This window comes from Rhinoraja longicauda, chromosome 31 (assembly GCF_053455715.1).
Source record: "Rhinoraja longicauda isolate Sanriku21f chromosome 31, sRhiLon1.1, whole genome shotgun sequence".
In the NCBI taxonomy this organism is placed as follows: Eukaryota; Metazoa; Chordata; class Chondrichthyes; order Rajiformes; family Arhynchobatidae; genus Rhinoraja; species Rhinoraja longicauda.
The window spans coordinates 7,535,155-7,550,513 of record NC_135983.1 but is presented as its reverse complement, the minus strand read 5'-3'; the positions used below and the strand labels follow the sequence as shown (position 1 = coordinate 7,550,513).

General features: G+C 49.7%; 1 pseudogene across 1 annotated transcript in view; it reads right to left on the bottom strand.

Annotated features, from left to right (window-relative positions):
- Window positions 1-146: 146 nt before the first annotated feature.
- Window positions 147-15,359, bottom strand: part of LOC144608522 (nuclear receptor subfamily 5 group A member 2-like) — a 78,048-nt pseudogene continuing 62,835 nt past the window's right edge. Inside the window, exons 6-7 of the transcript XR_013549210.1 lie at window positions 15,125-15,272; window positions 147-1,376 (exon numbers count right to left, since the gene is read on the bottom strand). The product of XR_013549210.1 is annotated as a nuclear receptor subfamily 5 group A member 2-like (transcript). The remainder of the gene's footprint in view (window positions 1,377-15,124; window positions 15,273-15,359) is intronic.

The following is a 15,359-nucleotide window of genomic DNA, read 5'->3' as shown; positions in this document are numbered from 1 at the left end:
TAACAGTTGTTTATTCATTAAATATTAATTTCCATAAAACATTCGTTTTAACGTAGTCTTATTTTGTACAATTTACCGTAATACTGAATAAAACAAACTCAAAGCATAAAAATAACAAATACAACTGCTTGCAACTCAATAAAAATACAAGTGCATTCAGCTTTCAAATATTAAATAAAGTACAGGTGTGCAGTTCTAAGATTGTGTAAAGCAGATTACTGAAGAGAGAACGAAAATTGTTATAGCTCTGAACATATTACCGCGCTGGAGCATTTTACAGTCACTGTTTCTGCAGTTTGAAGATCTCCTGTTTAATAACTTGTGCGGGACAAGGTGTCCAACTCACACACAGGTAACAGACTCCCTACTTGGGACTGAAACAAGGAGAAACCTTGCCTGGCGAATGAATCTTTGGATAGACCTAAAACGCTGGAGTAACTCAGTGGGAACAGGCAGCATGGAGAGACCCGTGTTGAGACCCTTCTTCGTGTTTCGTGTTGAAACCCTTCTTCAGGCTGAGAGTCAGGGGAGAGGGGAGTCTAGAAATGTGGACGGGTGGGGTGTGAAAATGACAGATCAAAGCCGACGATAGTAAGGATTGTCTATGCGGACTTTGGGCTGGCAGATGTTGGGACAGGTCAGGTAGCACATGTGGCAATGTATCTGCCCTGACCTTAGTGAATGGTGGGACCGGTTAAAAGGAACACACGGCCATCTCCTGCTCCTCGTTCTTATGCTGGCAAGTCCCAAGCAGATCAAGTGCAAAGCCTGAGCAACCTGTGGCTGTCAACATATTCACTGCGATCAGAAATGGCCCCAATGCCTATAAAATGCCAACGTCATGCTTGGCTGCTTGGGAATCTCACAATCCCATAAAACACAAAATACATTCTGAGCCCGAACAAGCCAACTTAAAATAAAGGCAACATTTTTACAATGAAAGAGAAAAAAAAAAGAGAGGCAGCATTTGGAAAATGTATTCCAAGATTACATAGGTCCTGTATACTTAAAAATCATCTTGTTACTACCTAATTACAGTGATTGTTTTAGTAATAATATAAAGTAATATAATATATATTTATATATATAAATTGGAATCTGTAGCCTGCCTCTGGGGTGAGGCTGCTTCTAGGCTCGCTTGGCGTGAAGCATTTCTATCAGCAGGTTGTTGCAAGGTACCTCTCCACTCAGGTGCTTGTAGTACAGGTATTCCTCAGCCTGCTTGCTGATGGCGTGGAACTCTGGTAACCGCAGCAGCAACTGTCCAAACTTCTCGCCGTGCTGAGGGTAGTTACACATGGTGTAGTCTAGGAGTGCAGCGTGTACCTGCTCCTGAACGCTCTCAATCAAGTGGCGGCCCTCTAACACCTTCACATCTGTGGGGGGAGGCAAAGGATTCCATTAACAACGTCTCACAGCTGACCTGCGACTGGATCACACTCACACACACTCACTCACACTCAATCACACTCACTCACGCGCACACACTCACTCACGCTCACTCACACTCACTCACTCACTCACTCACACTGACACACTCACACCCACTCACTCACTTGCACACTCACTCACACTCACTCACACACTCACTCACCCACTCACACTCACTCATTCACACTCACTCACACTCACTCACACTGACACACTCACACCCACTCACTCACTTGCACACTCACTCACACTCACTCACACACTCACTCACCCACTCACACTCACTCATTCACACTCACTCACTCACTCACTCACACTCACACACACTCACTCACACTCGCTCACTTACAGTCACTGTCTCACCCACTCAGCCCAGCACTTTGATGAAATCACAAAGAGAGCCCATTGACAGCCCTACTTCCTCTGAAGATAGAGGAGGTTTGGTCTGTCGACCAATACTCTGTTGGGCTTCTGCAGGTGTATCATAGAGACCATATTCACTGGATGAATCACAGCAACTCCAACACCCAGCAAAGGAATGGTAGACACTGCCCAGTCCATTACAAGTACTGACCTCCCCACCTTCGAAGGATCTACAGGAAGCGCTGCCTCCAGAAGGCAGTCAATATCATCACCAATACCCGCATCATGCTGTATCACCACCCAATATCATCAAAGCCCCACACCACCCTGGCCACACTCTCATTTCACGGCCACCATTCCTCAGGAAGGAGGTACTGGAGTCTGAAAACCATGACCACCAGGTTCAAGAACAGCTTGGTCCCAGCATAACATAACATAACATAACAACACTTTATTGTCACTCGGCACAACACCGAGCGAAATTTCAGCAGTCACACAAAATACAGCAAAAAGAAAAGAACACAGGACACCCGACCCCAACACAAACATCCATCACAGTGACTCCAAACACCCCCTCACTGTGATGGAGGCAACAAAACTTCCCCTCTCTTCCCCCCGCACCCACGGACAGGCAGCTCGACCCCTACCGAGGCAAACGACACGCACAGCCCCCGCAAGGGGATGGAAGGCCCCCCGGCCGAGCCGCCCCGGGCACCGAAACGTCCCGCGGCCACACCGGGCGATGTTAAGTCCAACGGCCGAGCCGCACCGGGCACTGAAACGTCCCGCGGCCGAACAGCGCTGACGATGTTAAGTCCAGCGGCCAAGCCGCACCGGGCACTGAAACGTCCCGCGGCCACACCGGGCGATGTTAAGTCCAGCGGCCAAGCCGCACCGGGCATTGAAACGTCCCGCGGCCGAGCCGCACCGGGCACTGAAACGTCCCGCGGCCACACCGGGCACTGAAACGTCCCGCGGCCACACCGGGCGATGTTAAGTCCAGCGGCCAAGCCGCACCGGGCACTGAAACGTCCCGCGGCCGAGCCGCACCGGGCACTGAAACGTCCCGCGGCCGCACCGGGCGATGTTAAGTCCAGCGGCCGAGCCGCACCGGGCACTGAAACGTCCCGCGGCCGAGCTGCGCCGGCAATGTTAAGGCCCGCAGCCGAGCCGCACCGGGCACTGAAACGTCCCGCGGCCGAGCTGCGCCGGCAATGTTAAGGCCCGCAGCCGAGCCGCACCGGGCACTGAAACGTCCCGCAGCCGAGCTGCGCCGGCAATGTTAAGGCCCGCAGCCGAGCCGCACCGGGCACTGAAACGTCCCGCAGCCGAGCTGCGCCGGCAATGTTAAGGCCCGCAGCCGAGCCGCGCCCCGGGGAAGAGACCTAATAAATAAAGGTTTCCCCCCGCCCCACCCCCCCACCCCACCCCACACCCCCACCACACACCCCCACCACACATACACAGCCAAAAACAGAAACAAAAACCATCCCAACACCGACACAAACAAAAAAAAAGAAAAAAAGACAACAGACTGCCAGAGAGCCGCAGCCGTTAGGCGCAGCCAACTCCTCCCATCCATCAGGCTCTGGAACACCACACAAAACAAACCTCAACTATGAACTTCGATGGACTGTCTTTGATTGATCGAAGAACTGTGGGATAATTTTTGCACTAGTATTGTGGTTATTAATGTATTGAATGATTGTTTATTATATACTAAGGGTATTGTATTTACAGGCCTAAACTGCTACTGGAAGTAAGATTAATTTTTCCATTGTTGGTGCATATGACACTGACACATGCGTGACTTCACACCGACCAGCCGTTTACACTGACGCCATTTTATTCCACAGAATCAGGCATGTAGACAATTATACTAGCTCACCAACCTCTCCACCACCCCCTATCAATTGCCCCCACTGCTCACCTAAACTCAGGCCAATTATCCTCCTGTGAAAGATGGAATCTCATAAACATAGAAACATAGACAATAGGTGCAGGAGGAGGCCATTTGGCCCTTCGAGCCAGCACCGCCATTCATTGTGATCATGGCTGATCATCCACAATCAGTAACCCGTGCCTGCCTTCTCCCCATGTCACTTGATTCTGCTAGCCCCTAGAGCTCTATCTAACTCTCTTTTAAATTCATCCAGTGAATTGGCCTCCACTGCCTTCCGTGGCAGAGAATTCGACAAATTCACAACTCTCTGGGTGAAAAAGTTTCTTCTCACTTCAGTTTTAAATGGCCTCCCCTTTATTCTTAGACTGTGGCCCCTGGTTCTGGACTCCCCCAACAGTGGGAACATTTTTCCTGCATCTAGGTTGTCCAGTCCTTTTATAATTTTATACGTCTCTATAAGATCCCCTCTCATCCTTCTAAACTCCAGTGAATACAAGCTCAGTCTTTCCAATCTTTCCTCATATGACAGTCCCGCCATCCCAGGAATTAACCTCATGAACCTACGCTGCACTGCCTCAATAGCAAGGACGTCCTTCCTCAAGTTAGGAGACCAAAGCTGCACACAATACTCCAGATGTGGTCTCACCAGGGCCCTATAAAGTCTCAGGAAACACTTGCAAACTCTACATTAACAGCACCCGAGGCCAGGATCGAACCCTGGTCTCCAGCACCCGAGAGGCAGAAGCTCTACCCACTGAGCCACTGCCCAGGGTTAGTTTTAAGATGGTGTTCATTTTTACTTTCAATCTGTGTTTTATTCACACGAGATAAGCTTGAATTTGTTGTGCTCGATACAGTTTGGGAGAAAGATTGCAAAGATCCATCTATTTAATAGAACCGTTTTAAGGGAGGCAGAGTCTTTGAGATAAGCAAAGCTGCTGGGAGGACAGGCTGTGGAAATCTGCTCGCCTCGACTGTGTAACAGAGAACAGGAACCAGTCGGCAGTGATAATATTTTACAAATCACAGCCTCAGAATGAACACTTGTCCAACTTTGGGGCCCAGGTGTTGAATAATAAAGTTTAGAACCAAATAGGGAAAAATATCACGGCACAGAGGTTTTATATCGTTGGTGGAAGATGTAGAGGGTCGGTGAGGAAGATTCTGTTCATCCAGAGGGTGGTGGGTGTCTGGAACTCACTGGGAGAAATGTCCTGAACATAGAATTGTCCAATTTCAGGTAATACCTCCCTCCTTCACCTCCTTCCCCTTCCCTGTACCACCCTCACCCCAATGAGCACCCATTTCTCCCACTATCTCGATTTATTCACAAAATGCTGGAGTAACTCAGCAGGTCAGGCAGCATCTCGGGAGAGAAGGAATGGGTGACGTTTCGGGTCGAGACCCTTCTTCAGACTGATGACGTTTCGGGTCAAGACCCTTCAGCATCTGCAGTTATTTTCTTATACTTTCTCCCACTATCTCCCTCCGCCCCCCCCCCCCTTCCCTTCCACCCATATCCCTCCCTCCGACATTACATTTCACTTCCCTGCGTATCTGACACCTTTATGCCTTCATTTCACATCTAGCCTTTGACACTTACTCCACCCATCTGCCCATCACTCCCCCTCCCCTCACACGGCATGGTGGCGCAGCGGTAGAGTTGCTGCCTTACAGCGCCAGATACCCGGGTTCCATCCTGACCACGGGTGCTTGTCTGGGGAGAACTAAGTTGAACTGTGCCATCAGAGCGTTCAATATCCCATAGTCTTTCAAAAGAGAATTATCAACCCCAAACTGTTGTATTTGTAGAAAGAAGGAACTGCAGATGCTGGTTTGCAAATAAAGGTCACAATGTGCTGGAGTAATTCTGGGTCAGGACCCTTCTTGAGTCTGAAGAAGAGTCCTGACCCTAAACGTCACCTATCCATGTTCCCCAGAGATGCTGCCTGACCCGCTGAGATACTCCAGCACTCTGTGAAACGTCACCTATCCATGTTCTCCAGAGATGCTGCCTGACCCGCTGAGTTACTCCAGCATGTTGTATCCTGTTGTACTTGTCTGGCTTGATTGTGCTTATATGTAGTATCTGAGTCGACTGGATAGCACATCAACACAAGCTTTTCACCTGATCTCAGTCCGCGGGACAAACACAGAACAACACCAGTACCAACTCAACCAATGGTTTTCCCCACGAGGACATCATGGAAAAGAGGGTTTAGGGAGGTATTTCTAAGGAGGAAGGAGAAGCAATGAGGTTTGCGGGTAGTTTGTGAGCTTTAGGCTATTATTATGTGAGGTTATCCACTTTGGCGGCAAAAACAAGGAGGCAGATTATTATCTCAATGGTGTTAGGTTAGGTAAGGGGGAGGTGCAGCGAGACCTGGGAGTCCTTGTACACCAGTCACTGAAAGTTGGCGTGCAGGTACAGCAGGCAGTGAAGAAAGCTAATGGCATGTTGGCCTTCATAACAAGAGGATTTCAGTACAGGAGTAAAGAGGTTCTTCTGCAGTTGTACGGGGCCCTGGTTAGACCACATCTGGAGTATTGTGTACAGTTTTGATCTCCTAATTTGAGGAAGGAGTTTAGAAGGATGGGAGGGGATCTTATAGAAACATATAAAATCATAAAAGGACTGGACAAGCTAGATGCAGGAAAAATGTTCCCAATGTTGGGCGAGTCCAGAACCAGGGGCCACAGTCTTAGAATAAAGGGGAGGCTATTTAAAACTGAGGTGAGAAGGAACTTTTTCACCCAGAGAGTTGTGAATTTGTGGGATTCTCTGCCACAGAAGGCAGTGGAAGCCAAATCACTGGATGGATTTAAGAGAGAGTTAGATAGAGCTCTAGGGGGCTAGTGGAAACATGGGGAGAAGGCAGCATGGGTTACTGATTGTGGATGATCAGCCATGATCACAATGAATGGCAGTGCTGGCTCGAAGGGCCGAATGGCCTCCTCCTGCACCTATTTTCTATTAGCTGATACACGATGAAGGGTCCCAACTCGGAGAGTTATTCCCTCTTCTTCCCTCTCCCATTGGGGACAAGATATAAAAGCTTGAAAGTACATCGCACCAGATTCAGGAAGTCTTCTTTCCCACTGTTATCAGACTAATGGGCCTCCCATAACCCAGGGTGCAGTCCCGATCTTCCAACCGACCACATTTCGGACCTTGGACTTTTTTTAAGCGATTAAGTTCAGGGACCACCAGGAGGTTGGAATCAGAGGAGATCCCCCCACCCACGGTTCCTTGTGAGCTGAGAACTCTGGCAAGGTTACAAGGATGGAGGAGATGACAAAGATAGGGAGAGGCAAGACCATGTTAGGATTGGAACAGGATGCGAGTTGTAAATTCGAGCCATTGCCTAATCAAGACCCAAACTGAATATGTAGGGAGGAACTTTAAACCGAAGGCGGACACAAATAGCTGGAGTAACTCAGCGGGTCAGGCAACGTCTCTGGATAAAAGGAATGGGCGACGTTTTGGGTCGAGACCCTGCTTCGTGTGGAGGCTAATGTAGGTCCAAAGCTCTAGCTGGAGAACATTATTCTGTTAAAATACTAAATTCAACTAATAATTGCCTATTTCTGAAAAATATATACGCGCTGCCCTGGCACAATGGTAAAAAAAATAATTCACACAAGCCTACAAGTCAGATGGATCGTACATTTGTATGGCCCACGGTTGGAACACTTCTGCGGTACAAAGCTCCCCCAAACAATTGTTGACCTGCTTTAAGTTGTTGCGTGCTCTTAACAGATCTCATTATTAGGAGCAGTCTTTGTTCAGGAGAGGGCTGTTGCTTAATTGCCATCACTTAAGGGAATGGGAGGTACAAAAGCCTCTTCCTAGCAAAGGATCTGTGTGATTGAAAGGCAGCAGAGGTCAATTTGTTGAGGCTCTATTAAATGCTTCTTTAGAACAAAGCTAAAACATATCTTCTTCACAAGCACTGCATTTTTTTTCCTCCCCGCAAAATTCTAATTTTAATTAAAACTCTTTACCTGCTCAGGAGGAAAATCAATACGGACAATAAATGTCACACTCTTTTGTAAATATTTTGCTTTGTGAGCACTGTGATCAGCTGAATGTAAAATCCATGCACTCCTGAAGGTAATTAAGACTTAGAGCAACATAAAAACCTGGCTGGGGAGCTGATTCTATAGAAGACACAAAACACCTCGCACAATGTTTGCAGACTTTAAAAAGGGGTGAAATCCGGTGAAAATGACCCTGGATGTGAGGGGGAGGGGGGTGGGGGAGGGTGGGGGTAGAAAAGGCACACTTCAATTAATTTTTTTTTTGTTGGGAGAAAGCTTCGTTGAAATAAATGAAGCACATTGAGTGAAGCCTTTAATTCCAGCGCGCAGTTGGAAGAAAGCCATGTATCTCCCGCCAGAGAGGAGATTTTTCTTTGGTGTGTATCTCAATAATAACTTTCTTCTCGACGTCAGCTATGCAGTGAAGCCGCACAGCACCTTTGCAGATTGAACCAGTGGATTGTTTGCGAAAATGGAAACCGAGTGCTTGTTTGACTCAGATTCAAGAGCACAGGATCACAATCCAGGCCACAGCCATTTCCCCTACCCAAGCACCGACTTTGAAAGCCACACTTTTTCTCCAATTAATTACTCAATTGGGGGTTGTCATTTGGAGACGCAAGGGACTGCAGATGCTGGAATCTTGAGTGAAACACAAAATGCCAGAGTGACTCAATGGGTCGGGCAGCATCTGTGAAGGGAATGGACCGGATACGTTTCGGGTTAGGGCACTCCCTCAGTCTGATTGTAGTCGGGGGTAGAAAGCTGGATAAGAAGTGGGGGCGGGGCAAAGCCTGGTGAGTGATAGGTGGATGCAGGTGAAGGGGTTTCAATTGGCAGATGGGAAGACAAAGGCTGGGGATGGAAAGGAGACAAAAGGGTTTGGCTTAGTTTAGTTTGGAGATACAGCGCGGAAACAGGCCCTTCAGCCCACCGGGTCCGCGCCGACCAGCGATCCCCGCACACTAACACTATCCTACGAATTCTAAGGACAATTTACAATTATACCCAGCCAATTAACGTACAAATCTGTACGTCGTTGGAGTGTGGGGGTAAACCGGGGCTCCCAGGGAAAGCCCACAAGATCATGGGGAGAAGGTACAAACTCAGTACAGACAAGCATCCATAGTCAGGAGCGAACCGGGGTATCTGTCGCTGTAAGCCAACAACTCTTGCAGATGATACAAAGCTGGGTGGTAGTGTGAACTGTGAGGAAGATGCTATGAGGTTGCAGGGTGACTTGGACAGGTTGTGTGAGTGGGCGGATGCATGGCAGATGCAGTTTAATGTGGATAAGTGTGAGGTTATCCACTTTGGTGGTAAGAATAGGAAGGCAGAGTATTATCTGAATAGTGTCAAGTTAGGAACAGGGGACGTACAACGAGATCTGGGTGTCCTAGTGCATCTGTCACTGAAAGGAAGCATGCAGGTACAGCAGGCAGTGAAGAAAGCCAATGGAATGTTGGCCTTCATAACAAGAGGAGTTGAGTATAGGAGCAAAGAGGTCCTTCTGCAGTTGTACAGGGCCCTAGTGAGACCGCACCTGGAGTACAGTGTGCAGTTTTGGTCTCCAAATTTGAGGAAGGATATTCTTGCTATTGAGGGCGTGCAGCGTAGGTTTACTAGGTTAATTCCCGGAATGGCGGGACTATCATATGTTGAAAGACTGGAGCGACTAGGCTTGTATACACTGGAATTTAGAAGGATGTGAGGAGATCTTATCGAAACGTATAAGATTATTAAGGTGTTGGACACGTTAGAGGCAGGAAACATGTTCCCAATGTTGGTCAAGTACAGAACAAGGGGCCACAGTTTAAGAATAAGGGGTAGGCCATTTAGAACTGAGATGAGGAAAAACTTTTTCAGTCAGAGAGTTGTGAATCTGTGGAATTCTCTGCCTCAGAAGGCAGTGGAGGCCAATTCTCTGAATGCATTCAAGAGAGAACTGGATAGAGCTCTTAAGGATAGCGGAGTCAGGGTGTATGGGGAGAAGGCAGGAACGGGGTACTGATTGAGAATGATCAGCCATGATCACATTGAATGGCGGTGCTGGCTCGAAGGGCCGAATGGCCTCCTCCTGCACCTAGTGTCTATTGTCTATTGTCTACCGCTGCGCCACCGTACCGTCAGATAAGGAGAGAAGAGGAAGAGTGAAATATAAAGGCAGATGGAGGGATGTAGGTGGAAGGGGACTGGGGGAAAGAGGAGCACGATAGTGGGAGAAATGGGTGCGCACTAGGGTGGGGGAGACACGGGAAACAGTGGGATGAAACGTGCACCCTCTCAGTTTCCCATCCCACCTCATGTTCAGCCGCCCACTGAGGGCCGGGGCCTGCGGGGATGGGCGGAGGAGAGCACAAAATCAAGTAGAAACCAAGGAAGACACAAGGAACTGCAGATGCTGGAATCTTCAGCAAAACACAAAGTGCTGAGGGTCAGGTGGCACTTGTGCCGCCAGTCTTCACGCCAGGTGAAGGCTGCAGGTCCCTGCAGTGTAATGGAGGTATGGAGTGATACAGGCCCTTCGGCCCGACTCACCTACCTCTCCCCTTCTCCCCCTTTCCTCTACTCCCTCCGTCCCCTTCCTGCATCTGGCCCAAATCCCTACACACCTTTCCTCTCCATGTACCTGTCCAAATGGGTTTTTTGATGTCATAATTCTACCCGTTTCTGCCACGTTCTCCTGGCTCTGTGTTAGAACTCTGTGTTGGGGAGCTCAAGTCCCCTTTGAATTTCCCCCCCTCACATTAAGCCTATGCTCTCGTGTTTCAAACTCTGCTAACCTGGGGAAAAGACTGTGCCTTTCACATTATCTATGCCTGTAGGAAAATAACTGCCGAGGCTGGTACAAATCGAAGGTATCACAAAATGCTGGAGTAACTCAGCGGGTCAGGCAGCATCTCTGGAGAGAAGGAATGGATCAACGTCACCCATTCCTTCTCTCCAGAGATGCTGCTGCCTGACCCGCTGAGTTACTCCAGCATTTTGTGATACCTTCGATATTATCTATGCCTGTTGTGCTTTTATAAACCTGCACAAGGTCATCCCTCAGCTTCTACTGTCCATTGAAAGCAGCCCCGACCTGTGCAGCCTCTCCTCACAACTCGAACCCTCCAGTCCAGGCAAACATCATCGGCAACCTGTATTGATGGATAATTGAGGATTTAACACCAGCTGAGAGAGGAGGGACGTACAAATTACATTTAAATGGCTCAGTGGAATACAGCGATACCTCTCATTTATTTTATGGGGTACTTTTAAGGCAGAGATGGACAGATACTTGATTAGTACAGGTTGTGGGCAGGAGAATGGGATTGAGAGAGAAAGATAGATCAGCCACGATTGAATGGCGGAGTAGACTCGATGGGCCAAATTCATTACAAGAGAGAGTTAGATAGAGCTCTTAATGATAGCGGAGTCAGGGGGTATGGGGAGGGGGGCAGGAACAGGGGTACTGATTGTGAATGATCAGTCATGATCACATTGAATGGCGGTGCTGGCTCGAAGGGCCAAATGGCCTACTCCTGCACCTGTTGTCCATTGTCTATTGTCTATATATCCGCTCCTAATGACTAATGGACGTGGACTTACTTCCATCTCTCTGTGACTGTAGCAAGGCAGCGTCCTGCTGAATGTTGCTGCCAAACCTGCAGTGCGAAACCTGGTGAGACGCACGTTTATTTATTTTGTCTACGTGGACCAGGGGAGCAGGGGAAGACAAAGCCACTCGAACCAGGGAATTCCTGGCGGCGGGTTGTGCCAAGTCCACGGCCTGCATTGGAAAAGCCACTGGGGCAACTAAGTGCGACGGACATTATCATCCCCCTGCATCTGAGCCTCAACAAAGCTGTTTGTTTCCGTTCCACTATCGCTCTTGGCTATCGTGCTGTCTACTCAGAGGCTTCGGTTGGGAAAACACAGTTTGCTGCTTAATTGACATTCTCCATTGCAAACAGTTATGACAATTAATCTGCCGTGCATCCAGGCCCACTTAGGGTGAATGTGAAGAGGATGTTTCCACCAGTGGAGAGTCCAGGACCAGAGGCCATAGCCTCAGAATAAAAGGACGTACCTCGAGATAGGAGATGAGGGGGAATTTCTTTAGTCAGAGGGTAATGAATCTGTGGAATTCATTGCCACTGACGGCTGTGGAGGCCAAGCCAACAGATATTGACAGATTCTTGATTGGAGCGCGAGTCAGGGGTTATGGGGAGAAGGCAGGGGTTGAGAGAGAAAGATAGATCAGCCAGGATTGTACGGCAGAATAGACATGATGGGCTGAATGGCCTAATTCTGTTCCTAGAACTTAAGGACTTATGCACCATGTATTGATGAAATGACTGGACACTGAAGAGGAGAGACAATCTTTGAGTTTTGTAAACCTTTTAAAAGTAAGACGAGGTCCATTTGAGATTTTAACACCAAGGTTTAGTACCACTGCCATCTGGGATATCAAAACCTACACTCAGACCCTTACAGACCGAAGCAGGCCAGCAAACTAGATGCACACGTCACCACCAAAGATACTAGAGGAGCAAGATGTACCGGCATCAGTCTGAAGAAGGGTCTCGACCCGAAACGTCACCCGTTCCCTCTCTCCTAGATGCTGCCTGACCCGCTGAGTAACTCCAGCATTTTGTGATACCTTCAAGAAGAACCACTCCGTTGAAATCGCCTGTACTGAAGTGTAGTACGCAAAGGAGCGTGACGTCCGCCATTTTAGTAAGCAAAACCCGCCTCTCGCAGTGTAATCAGTGTTTGGGGGAACATTATGTGTGATGATACCATAACAATGCAGAATATATCTCATCTATCAATTCACAGATTGTTGTTATTTTTCTTTTTAAATGTTTCTGCAAGTTTCTGCCTACTAAAATGGTGCCGTGACATGCTACGGTTTTTAGGGTCGAGTGGTCTATCTTGCTCCTCTAGTATCTTTGGTCACGACCCTATCTGCCTGTGGCACTGGGAACAAAGCACTTTAAATGGCCAACCACTTTTCTGCAGGAGGCAAAGCCTTCTGCCCAGGCAGCGGCTTTAACTGGTTTTACACCATGGGTGTCAGTCAGTCTGAGATGCCAGGATATCCCTCTGGCTCAGGTGGTCTCCCTGCCCCCCCCCCCCCCCCCCACCACCCCCATCATGCCCCCCTAGGTCAGGGTACAGAGGCGACCCAATAGCCTGGCCTGCTCAGTGACACTTCTACCCCCCCACCCAGGGCCGTCTTTACAGCATTATGGGCCCAGGGCAAAGCAGTGTACTGGGGCCCCTACGACAACTACTCACAGGAATAAAAATGTAAATGGTCGATAAAATTAAACATATAAGCTCGTGGGGCCCCGGGCAAGTGCCCATCAGGCCCATGCGTTAAGACGGCCCTGCCCCCACCCACCACTTCCCACAACTGCAGGAAAACTTCACCAACCGGAAAAACCCTACCCCAGCTTTACCAGCTGTCAACACGGTCAAGATCTTTTAAAAGTTTTTAAATGTCCCTACATTTAAAATGCATAAATAATTAAGGACATTACTACAAAATGATCCTTGAATAGGAAAAATTGAACTGAAACTATAAAAGATATTTAAATTACAGAAATACTCCTCAGAAAAACATCTGACTTTGGCTGCTGCGTTCTCTCCACGACGTCACTCTCCCCGCTGAGCCCAGAGCCATCGCGAGCGGGGGTGAGAAACAGCCCAGGGTGATTCCTGGCGTAAATTCCTGGCATAAAATTCCCACATGATGGAGAGGGTTCAGGAGGACAACTGGGCGGAACTCCTAGTCATGCTCCGACCCGGCTGAAATGCTGGCATTTGGTAGCAGGATCCTGACTATTAAATGCTTCTGTTCCAGCTCAGTGGGAGCCAAGCCTAAAGTGAAATGGCCCCTGTTGATAACAGGGCATCGTTTGGTTTAGTTTAGTTTAGTTGAGTTTAGTTTAGTGACACAGCGTGGAAATATGGAAACAGCCCCTTCGGCCCACAGAGTCCACGCCAACTAGCAATCACCTCATACTCTAGTTCAATCCTCGGGACAATTTACAGAAGAGAATTAACCAACAAACCCACACATCTTTGTGGGAGGAAACCAGAGCACCCGAAGAAAACCCAGGTGCTCACGGGAGAACGTACAAACTCTGTACAGACAACACCCATAGTCAGGATCAAACCCAGGTCTATGGCGCTATAAGGCAGCAACTCTACTGCTGCGCCACCGTGCCATCCTGTACAGAGCTGGATGGCACCAACGAATTCCCAGCTGTTGTGTAGCGGACGCTCAGGAGGCAGCAGTGGGCAGTGCAGGGGTGGGCAGTGCAGGGGTGGGCAGTGCAGGGGTGGGCAGTGCAGGGGTGAGCAGTGCAGGGGTGGGCAGTGCAGGGGTGGGCAGTGCAGGGGTGGGCAGTGCAGGGGGGGCAGGGCAGGGGTGGGCAGTGCAGGGGTGGGCAGTGCAGGGGTGGGCAGTGCAGGGGTGGGCAGTGCAGGGTTGGGCAGTGCAGGGGGGCAGGGCAGGGGTGGCCAGTGCAAGGGTGGGCAGGGCAGTATTGGGCTGTGCAGGGGTGGGCAGTACAGGGGTGGGCAGTGCAGGGGTGGGCATTGCAGGGGGGGCAGTGCAAGGGTGGGCATTGCAGGGGGGGCAGTGCAAGGGTGGGCAGTGCAGGGGTGGGCAGTGCAGGGGTGGGCATTGCAGGGGTGGGCAGTGCAGGGGTGGGCAGTGCAGGGGTGGGCAGGGCAGGGGTGGGCAGTGCAGGGGTGGGCAGTGCAGTGTTGGGCAGTGCAGGGGTGGGCAGTGCAGTGTTGGGCAGTGCAGGGGTGGGCAGTGCAGGGGTGGGCAGGGCAGGGAGAATGCAACATGCTGGAGATCCCTGTGGCAGATGCACTTCGTACCTGGCCCCTCTATCATAAACCAGCAAGAGGTGCACGTCCACAGTTGGCTTAATGTGATCTCTCTGTGATCCTCGATCTGTTCAAATAACGTCGCAGTGAACAGGAAGAGTTCCACAATCTAAATAATCAGCGGTGGCACAAGAAACTGCAGGTGCTGGAATCTGGAGCAAAATACAAAGTGCTGGAGGAACTCAGTGGGTCAGGCAGCAGCTGTGGAGGGAATGGAACTGTCGGCATTTTGGATGCAGTCAGGATTAATTGTGGATCTGAAACACTGACTGTTCCTTGCCTTCCGCAGGTGTTGCCTGACCCATTTGAGTTCTTCCAGCGCTTTGTCGGCAATTCAGCTCCCCCCCTCCAACCCACAGGGGCTGTCTGACCCGTTGAGTTCCCCAGCAGTTTGTTGACAATTGCACTCTGCCCACACCCACAGTTGACCCGCTGAGCTGCCCGGCAGTTTGGTCTTTCCTCTGTTTGATCAATATTCAGTGTTGGTCTTACCAGGACTGAAGAGGAGGAGGAACTTGAAGCAGACGATGTCCCTGCGGTCAATCTGCAGGGACTGTAGCTTGGCCACCAGCTCCTGTGCTCGCAGCACCAGGTTAATGAGCGTCGAGCCGGCCTGGTTGGCGATCGTGGACAACTCGACCTGAAGGGGGAGAGGAAACGGTCACAGGTTCATTGTCCAGGCTGCTCTGAGCATCACGGAGAAAATGGCGAGTCTTCACATCGCACC